We start from the raw sequence: 10,892 nt of genomic DNA on the forward strand, positions 1-10,892 counted from the left end.
CTCCGCCCTTGGAGCATACTCGATAACTCGAGGAGTTCTCGAGGAGCTCCACGCCGCAACGCCCTCCTCGACACCCAGTGGCTCCTCGAGGAGCTACTCGAGTACCCGCGTTGCGGGTGCTCTAACCCTCAATTTTACCCACATTATTTACCAATAGAATTAATATACTACTATAGCATCTTTCATATTGCAAAATAATTTTTTATTCATTAAGATAACAAAATTATAATTACTAGCATATTTAATGTAAATGTACCAATATACTATTAACGAAATTTTGAAAACTAATTCAAAAAGATAAAAAAAGACCCTTTCCCCTCCCTATTTCTCTTCGCCACTGCGATCCCATTTCCCCATTATGCACTGCCGTTGTCACTTGCAAGCTTTTTCCACATCTTTCTCTCTCTCTCTCTCTCTCTCTCTCTCTCTTGATAGATTCACTGTAAAACACACACGCACACAAACTCTGCCTCCACCGTCGTTCCATCTCCAGCCAGCAGTCGCCTCCCAACTTCCTCTCGTCTCTCATTTTCTCCCTATTTAAAATTTCCTATATAAAATCCTAATTTCCCCCTCTTTTTGAAACCTGCCATGCGCTACCTCTAAAATATGCGATCGTGGTCTCAATGCCTTCTCTTCTGAGAATTGCGACCGTCGTTGTCGTTCAATCATCATCAGACCTCCTACTATTTTCTTTCACAAATCACATATGTCACCTCTGAGCCCCTTTCATCTAGAAAACTCGGGCAAGCAGTAGACACGCAGGTTGCCACCGCCACGCTGATCTCTTTTTTTCTTTTTCTTTTTTAACTTAGATAAATAACGAAAGCCCAACAATCGTTGTTGTTATCTCCGTTTCTGCGTCAGCCACCACCACCACCGGTGTCATCAAACACCGCCTACATACCTTTGCAAAAATAATGTGCAACAATATAAAATATATTGTTACTCGATTTTCATGAAATCGTGTAATTATCGTGAAAATCGTGTAACAGTGTATTTTTACACCGTTATACACTTTTTTTTCTTCGTAAAAGTGTGTAATAGTGTAACAAGTGTGTAATTGAGAAAAAATAATATGTAATTGTATAAAGTACACTGCTACACACTTTTCGCGACTATTACACAATTTTCCAAAATTGTGTAAATCAAAACAAATGTGTAACAATGTATTTTACATTGTTGCGCACTATAAGGATATTTGGTCACAATATTGTATTCATATGGATAAAATTTCCTTTTACTATATGATTTTGGCTAGAATGTGGCAATATAACACTGCCTCTTTACCAATATTGTCATTATTGGACCTACGACTCAACCAAATTAATTAATTTAAAATTACCACAAAATCGGGACTCTTATTTCATTAGTAAGTCTCAACACACACAACCAATTTTATTGAAACTCCTGCCATTATTAAATGGGGATGCATTTAGGGGACGAAGTCAGTATTAATAAAATAATCAACTTTAAGTTTTAGCTATAAGAAGATTTCTGTTTTTTCATCGGTTTTGGTTGTGTAGAAAAGCATATAATCACATTCACCATGTCGTCTATTTGGTTATAAATTTGTCCCATTACAATAGTACGACAAAGATGGGCTACAAGCATATATACAACCACATTATTTATATCGTATTTGTTTCGAATGATAATATATTATCTCGCTCTTTATATTATAGCAAGTCTATCTTTTACCCAAATGGATAAAATATGGTTTAAAATTATAACACCATCCTTTAGTAATAAAATTATACCCTGCTCAAGGGAAAATGTGTTGCCCAAAATTTTATATAGCATTCTCAAATTTTTTATTATGTCAAAGCAAATTAATTATAAAGTGGTAAATGAAGCTTATCCATTTCTTATATCTCAAAGCAAACATACCCAAAAAGTATAATTTTTATTTTTATATATATATAAAATTACATCAGCCCACAAAAAGTATACAACTTGGAGTTCGGCACGAGTTTTAACAAAATAATTGGTATCAATGTGTGTTTGTGGAGAAAGGGTCTCACCATGTAAAAATTAATGGTTGTAGTTGAATTAAGTTTGGGACATTGTGGGTTTTGAGTAAATAAAGAGTAAGTTGTAAGGGTGAAATATAAAAAAAGAAAGTGATGTCATGTTCGAAAAATAAAAGGTACTCCCTCTGGGAAATGTCTAATCTACACAATGTGCATTACACATTGTCGGTAGGATCGTTACACGTGTAATTTCATTAAAGTTCTTTTGGTTTGGGTTTTCTTCGATCGGTCTGAGTTTCTTAAGTCAAATACCACCTACCTTTTTTTTCTCTGTTTTCTCAAATACCACTTTCCCCTTTAGATCATTACACATGTCCCTATTAATATTGTAGCATTTCCTTAGTAATTTTGAATACTCATGGGGCACGTTTTGCACATATATTTATTTAGATCTTCCCTCATACTTTATACCCACCGTCGGATTATAGTTGTTGTTTGGCGTCGAGAAGAAGCTTTTCGAGGTTCATGAAGACATTTTTCTCATAACCAACAATATTTTTGTAGGAGCCGTAATCAGACGCTGGGGAGGGGGGAGAAGAGAGGAAATGCTTGCGTAAAGTTATAAGGTAAACATTTACGGTTCTGTGGGTAATTAAAATTAATTTCAGTATCGTAGTTGACAATAGTATTTAATCTGTGTGTCATAGTTATTACATTAGAACTGTTTTATGATCGTAAGGGATGTTAGAAAATATTAATTATATTGTTTCGTGTAAATTTAATAATATCTTGTATTTATTTAGTATTTGCTTATGATGGGTTTAATTTTAAATCGTAAACGTTGAAATGTATAAAGCTATGATAGTCATAAATTTAATCTTGTTGGAGTAAAAGACATGCAATTGATACGATTCTATACACTGTAAAACTTTGATTAAGTACATGAAATGATAACATTATATTGTTATTGGAAATGTGTGTAGTTATGTTAATTTTGGAAATGTTGGTTCGCTACTTAGGAGTTTATATGGTGCCTTATTTTTTGGAGATGCAGTTGTATATTTATAATATTTGTCTTTGTTTCGCTTTTATAATTTTCTTAATTTTTGAATTCTTTTCCAGATACATATTATTTGCAGTTCGGGCAAATGAATATAGATTTGAATCTTTCTTGTGGAAGTGATGGCGGCGAAGATAGTTTCTGTGGCAGTACGGATATTGGGGCACTTCGTAAAGATCGGCGCGGAAGTGAGTCTGGAAAATCCAAAAAACACATTATAGAGTTGAATAGCTCTTCTGATAAAAAGGAATCCGATGAGGAATCTAAAGATTGTAGAGATGGCGAAGATGATGAAGATGTTGTTAGTTCCAATAACTTTGATAATGGTGAATATGGTGATACGGCAGCAAGTGTGTGTTCCGTGCAAGTTTCTCGAAAATTAGTGGAAGGTTTGATAAATGTTAGATGTTATGTTGACACTTTGGAAAAGGTACATGTGTTGTATCGTGAGTATGCACGATTGACGGGCTTCTCTGTTAGAAAATGAAGTCAATGTTATTTCCTTAACAGGTTGTGTGTTCGAGCGAAGATCTATCATTGTTCATGTGAGGGTTATCCTGATAATAAAGCATCCATTGGAAAAGTATCGGTATGCAAAAAACAGTCATATAGGTGCAATTGCAGGCTAAGCTACGTGTTTATCAAGATGATGTTGAATCACCATGGAAAGTGACTATTTTAACGAGGACCACAACCACAAATTGTTCGACCCTAGTGAGAGTTACCTTCTTCGTTCTGCCCGCAATATGTCTCAGTCGAAGAAGACTTTGCTTATAGCTTTGACGTCTAGCAGTATTGGTGTCAGTTGTGCTTATCGGTTTATGGAGAATGAAGCCGGTAGTCGTGCAAATATCGGATTTTTACGCAAGGATGCGTACAATGAGCTTACTAGTGAGTGCATGAAAATGTCAAAAGTACCAAATGCAGATGTGAACAGGCAAATAGAGTATTTCACGGAAAAAGGATTGATCGGCCCTTTCTTTTATTAGAAGGTGAAGGTATGTGAAGATGGAAGGCTTCAAAATTTGTATTTCCGTTATACAAGGTGGCTTATAGACTATCAATATTTTGGTGACGTTGTTTCAGTTGATGCCACGTACAAATCTAACAAGTACAACTCGGTATGTGTTCCTATCATTGGGATTAACCATCATCGTACTAATGTGTTGTTTACAATGGCTTTTTTGTCGAATGAGAAAACAAAATCCTACGAATGATTGTTTTCAACATTTTTTGAATCCATGTATCGTAAGGAACCGACAATCATTTTTCCGGACCAAGATCAAGCTCTAATGAACAGACTGGACAACACTTTTCGCCAAGCATGTCACAGGTTGTGTCAATGGCATATCAATAAAAATGCCAGGAAGCGGTTTGGTAAGTTGAGCTACAATAGACAATTTAAGAACTTGTGGTACCGTTGTATGAATGGCTGTGAAAACGAGGAAGAGTTTAACGTTACCTGGAATCATATGATGGAGGAGTTCAATTTATTACATAATAGATGGTTTAAGAGCATGTATAAGCTTAGGAAGCGATGGTCATCGCCCTTTAGTTTAGACAAATTTTGTGGTGGGTTGCATGCAGCCTCTAGAAGTGAAGTAACAAACAAGGTGATCAAAGAACTGTGTTGTAGTACCTCAAGTGTCTAAGAATTTATACTTGGTTTTGAGAATATGCAGAAAAGTTGGCGTACTTGGAAGTTTGAGAAGGACGCGTTGTGTCGGGGCATGCCAGCTATGTTTGTCCAATGCACAGGTATTATGATGCAGCTTGGTGAGCTTTGCACTAGAACTATCTTCAAGATTTTGGAGTCCGAAGGTTTGAATTCGATAATAGTGAAAATGACTGAAGAACCCTCTGATCTAAATGTGGAACTTTCGGTCTTCAAGATTCATTCTTCAACTGCTATCAAAGGTTATAAGGTTGTCACGATAAACCAACAAACGAAAATTGGTGTGTGTTCGTGTCATATGTGAAAGTCGGAAGGTATAATTTGTCGGCATCTATTTAAAGTCTACTTTCATTTGAACTTGGACAGAATACCAAATGACATGGTTTTGAATCGGTGGCGGTGTAACTCGAAGAAGCGTATACAATTAAGCGAGCGGGCTATTGATAGTGTCAAACATAACAATTTCACGAACATGATTTTTGTTAATCACAACACTAAATGTATTTATGATTTGTTGAGCAAATGCAAGGACAATAAGACTTGTAGGGATGCAATAAATGAATATATTGGCACGATTATAAAAGGTGTTCGTCGCTTGATAAATGGTTCAAAGATTTACCAAAGAGACCTAGCATCGACCCATCCAAAATTCGATTGTGAAGAAGAAACGAAAGTGTAGACGGAAGATTATTGTATAAGACTTGGGCCTTAAGAAAATTTTAATTATGGAAAAATTCTATATTTCTCTTTTTATTGGGCTTGTATGACATCCGAATTCACATTTTGGGTCATGGAACCTATTTTGAGTGTATCTAGGTTCATTGGGCTTACGGATATCGTAAGTTTATTTATTGTTGAATTTATGCTGTCAACCCATTTATATCGTAAATAGGTTTTAAAAATTATGCCTATACAAAATATGTTAAATCAACTGTTACATTCAACAAATTATATTTTGCATAGCCACGAGTTATAATTTGTTTCGATGAATTTGGCAAACAACAAAATGAAATTAATAGAAAACGGCGTTCATGATAGCCACCGTGCATAGTTAATAATAGGCTGAAATCGTGTTTGCATTCTACTTAAAATACAAAAAGAGCTCATTAAGGCCATATTTGCTTCTAACATGTTCAAAAAATAAAAAACAAATTTTCTCGAAATCTAAATAGCTAGCATAATACATACTTTGCATAGGATAAATAAGATTTTTGGAAAATTCGATAGGGGTGACTAATTTGGCCAGAGCTATATTTTACTCGCAACACATTTCATTTCTGCATAATCAAACAAAAAGAACAAATTAATATTAACTACAAGGGCATATACGTTGGATTACAAATTGGCCAATAAGAGAAACCTAATATCATCTCGCAACATAAAGTGTAACTACAAGGGCATATACGTTGGATTACAAATCTACTAAAAAAAAACATTCCTTCACAGTTATGTGTTTATCACGACTCCGCTTTCCATTGCAAGCGCTTCGACATAGTCTTTGATACATTTAAAGAGCATGGTGTTCAGCTGTTCCAAGGTTCAAAATTTGAAAAAATAAAATAAATGAATACCACTTATTACACCACTAAGATTAATTTATCAGTTTGCAAAACTGAATTTTTTAAGATATCTCTGAGTAATATCTAACTCCGACGAGAGAAGCTTTTTCAGCACGGTGAGTCTCCTTCATTTGGGTCACTTCATCAGCATTTGCCAACGCCTCCTTCAGCTAAAATCAAGCACAAAGATAGGAAAAATCATATATCCGCAATAGTAACTTGTTAACTTTTTACTTTTTTTGGAGTTTTTTTCCTATCATGTCATCTCCTGCGGTAGTAATGAAAAGCTTGATTAATAGTGAATCTTGTGAGACTTGAGTACAAATAGGGCACTACATACAATATACGGAAAGATAACTCAAAATTTATTGTACAAATGGGTTTTCACAACTCAAATACACTAATTATAACTTAATCTAAAAATATCTTACCGTTGACGGCATATTCGCATCAATCAATGCTTCAATGCATACCTTGATGTGACCACATCTCAGCACACTGCATTCAAACAACGCGTGTCAATATATATCCAACATCGACAAACTTACATCACATTCTACGTGGAAACACACATAAACAACTTCATAATACATTTATTTCTAAACTTATTGAGGATGGTGGGTGCCACCCTCAAAGGTTGGGGCGAAGCATATGCTGCATTTCAGATAGGTCTCCTTCACCGTTTTGCTAGGACCCTCTCCATCCTTCTTTGTTTTCTTCCTCTGCCCTTTGCATAGCTTGCAAATGCACGGAGGAGCATTAGGGTCGTGGACATCCTCTCAATCGCTGGAGTCTTGCACATCAACGACAAGTACATCTTCAGTGTTTTGACGAACTTATTGGGTTTCCAAAGTCGTTGGTAGCAAAGGACCAGAGCCATTCTCCTACCCATCAATTAGAGCAAAGATGTTTCGACTCGTATCATTTGGGAAAAGGTTAGTGGAACGAGCCTCGTTGCCGGGGTAAAGGAGAGAATGGCGACTTCTTCGTGGATGAACGTTAAACATTTTTTTTAATCTTTTTTTGGTTGGAGAAAACCCTAAGTGTGGAGGATGAACTTCGGGGATGCCGATATAAATTGTGCTTCACTTTTCCATGTGATACTATAAATTCAATTATTTTATGGAATTGTACTTTTTCTTGGGTTTCTATTTGGAATTAGCGTGAAATGTGAATTTGCAATTTGGTTTTGGAACTTCATGTGGTTTCTATAAAATTTAAATCGCGTACGACAAGTTTCTCTTCCATGACACAAAAACGTAAGTAGGTGTAGTCCTTTCTCTTAAAAAATTACTAGTCATCAACAATGATACAAAACGACAATGGAGTCCCATGCACGAAATATAGTCCAAACACTTATTATCATTTATCATTTAAAAATTGTTATACATAGTATTTTGGTACTCTAACTTTGAATTATTGAACCCAAATAATATATGAGTAATCCAAATAAATATACCCAAAAAAATTGTAAACCCTAAGTAAGAGTGACACACAATGGTGAACATTACATTCTGGGACAGAGGATCCCATCTGCTACTTTTTCGATTTCAAATTACTCCAACCATTTAGATGAATGTGCCTTATATGTGGAAATTATTTCTTCCTCATCAATCTGATGAAGCATTGGAATTAAATTGTGTACGCACTATTTTATTACAATAACCATGTTCATTACCAACTCAAGGAAAACATTTCAACTAGATAGAGGCATTAACATATACAAATATAAACATGTTTTTATTTGCATCCAAACCCGTGTTTGGATTTTATTTCGAAAAGATAAAAGTACATATAATTAGTATTGAGAAGTCAACAGAAGTATCACAAACTAACTTTGAATTTTTAAAAATATATATATATCTCATTCACTCCACATGATTTACATAATTCTTAACAATTACGTCAATACATCTAAACTTATCCAGCTTCCACAACATTTGTATACAACCTCTTGCGCTTAATTATAAGTCCAAACGTAGTGGTGCATTCTGGACAACGTATATAGTCCCCCGTACACACGTTAATACGCAGTATAATGTCAAATTGTAGGCGCATGCTTCCCAACGTGTATGTACATTAATTTTTTGAACTTAGACAAGGTGTTTAAAGAGTTAAAATATTTTTTGCCAAAGTAAAGGTTACACAACATAATTGGATACCTCAAATTGATGTTTCGACGCAGGTAATAAACAGATCGTGTGTCTGGTAATTCATGTTGCAAGGTGTTGCCACCTGATGGACATGGATGTTGCACTATTTCTTCATGCGACGAGCGAAATTCTACGAAGCTTCATTCCAAAAGTAGCCGGCATTGTTTGCAGTTGGGTTGGGATATGCATGCAAAATAAATAGTGCAAGCTAATGTGATAAACAAGTGAGAACGCAATGGCAAATACGACGACAAAGATGAAAGATTTCATGTTTCCCCGATGCAAGATCATGATATAAGAACAATAAAGTGCTTATGAAAGAGGTTTCACGTGAAAGTGGCCACGAAATGGAATATATGCATGTGGACGTCACCGACTTCAATTACGAACCACAAATTAAATCAATGCGTTGAAAATGTAATATTTTTAGAAATTGTACACATGCACGGTAGTTATTATTCTTATTAAATAAATAAATAGATAAAAAAAATCTGATACGATTAAGGGAATAATAACATATGCAATAGTTACTTTCCAACAACAACAACTTAGTGACAGTCCAAAATAAATACATCCAAAATGAATGCTTTATACACATGCTCAAATACTTATTCTTTACCATTCGATAGGATTTTATAAGGGCCCAACATAAAACAACAATTCTGCTCACCAAATTTCTCAAAACTCAAACACCTCTCCCAGTGATGGAAAATCCACACCAACCCTTTGATGATTGGGTTGATTGGTCCGAATATAAGTACTTCAAAAGCTTGAACCTCAGCGTTTCACGAGTACCATCTCGGTTGTCAGGCCCCTTGTGCAAATTCGATATCCGTCCGGACAATGAGGGTATACTTAAAGAGAGACCACCACCGCATATAGAGTGATGAAAACACGTGGCAGACGTGAATATAAAGTGTTTCTTTTGTTTACGTCCCATTCAATCAGCCGGAGAACACCGAATTAGGTATGCACCGCGCCTTTAAACATATCGGTAAATGTGTGCAACTTTTAAGTTTTTATTCAAATGAATCGAATAATACATACTGACTCAATTATTTTTTTAGTGTTTGCCCTTGTGGCCTAGTATTCGGTTATTCGTGCATGGAAGAGTCGATCTTGCACAAGAAGGAGGTAAAACACGATATGCAAAATGCCACGAGGTTATCCGTATTATTAGCTAAAAAGGTACTTACTTAGATAAATTGCAGAAATAAATAATTCAATAATTACTAATGAAAAACAATAAAATTAGTAAAAAAATAATATGAACACAATAGATAAAATTTATACTGACTGCTATTAATTGATTGGTGTTGTGAATTCACTATAAGAATCTCTCTTACAATTCAATTGAAGCAGATTGTCGCGGCGGCGAGGCGATCCTTCGGCTGCCGTCCGGTTGAAATCGAAGCAGATTGTCGAGGCGGTGAGGCGAGGTGATCCTCCGGCTGCCGCTCGGTTGAAATCGAAGCAGATGGGGACTAGGGTTTTGGGATCTGACAGATTGGGGAGTTTCCCTTTTGCGTGAGATACTGTCAAGGAGAAGAGAGTGTTTTACTTGGGCATTGATTTCTCTACCGGTCGTAGGAAAGTGAGGCTAAGCTCATTAATGGAGAATCCACCAGCTCAAAGGATAAAAAAAGAAATTGGTAATGTATAAACTCATTATGTCCAAATGATATATTCGTATTTAATTTTTATTTTATTTGATTTCATGCTATTGTTTTTATATACAGAAAATTTAATGCTCATTTATTTATATATATGTCAACACACAAAATAAAAGTATATATATGTCTTATTTATTCCAATTAGTATTTATAAGAAATGTATAAGAAATTAGACTAAAAAAAGGAAAAATTGGTTTATACTATAACTATGTGCGTATGTATTGCACAAATTCATTATATTCAGATGATTTATTTCTATTTAATTTTTTGTTTGATTTAATGTTAGTGTTTTTATAAATAGTAAATTTCTTTTTCAATACTCGAAAGGAGTTAAAAAAATTTCTATACTCGTAATGAGTTCAATTTTTTAGTATATTTAACTATCAATTTAATATATCTTACTTATCTCAATTAGTATTTTATTATATTTAACTATCAATTTAATAATATCAATGCTCTTTTAATAATATCTTACTTATAAATTGTATTTTATTATATGGGTTAAGTACCAGATTCCCCCCTATCGATGGCGTCCCTATCGCGTTTAGCCCCCTACCATTAGGGGGGAGAGCTGCTCACTACCTCAACGTGGCAAAATCGCACCAAATTCCCCCCGCCACTTAATGGACACTAACACCGTTAGAAAAAATCTTTTAAAAAAAAAATCAGGTGGGCCCCACTCATCTTTCTCTCTCTCTCCCCTTGATTTTCAGATCTGGCGCCTCACCGCCTCACACCCATCGACACCTCCAACGAAGCCAATCGGCAGAATCCATCGCTGTTGCTCCCTCCGGCGAAG

The 10,892-nt window shown here is 35.2% G+C and overlaps 1 long non-coding RNA gene across 1 annotated transcript; it reads left to right on the plus strand.

The window, feature by feature from the left end:
- Positions 1 to 2,460: 2,460 nt before the first annotated feature.
- Positions 2,461 to 3,694, plus strand: LOC131022392 (uncharacterized). The gene is made up of 2 exons (XR_009101260.1): positions 2,461 to 2,599; positions 3,096 to 3,694. It is a non-coding gene; the product is annotated as an uncharacterized LOC131022392 (long non-coding RNA).
- The last annotated feature ends 7,198 nt before the right edge of the window (positions 3,695 to 10,892 follow it).

This window comes from Salvia miltiorrhiza, chromosome 4, assembly GCF_028751815.1.
Source record: "Salvia miltiorrhiza cultivar Shanhuang (shh) chromosome 4, IMPLAD_Smil_shh, whole genome shotgun sequence".
Taxonomy (NCBI): domain Eukaryota; kingdom Viridiplantae; phylum Streptophyta; class Magnoliopsida; order Lamiales; family Lamiaceae; genus Salvia; species Salvia miltiorrhiza.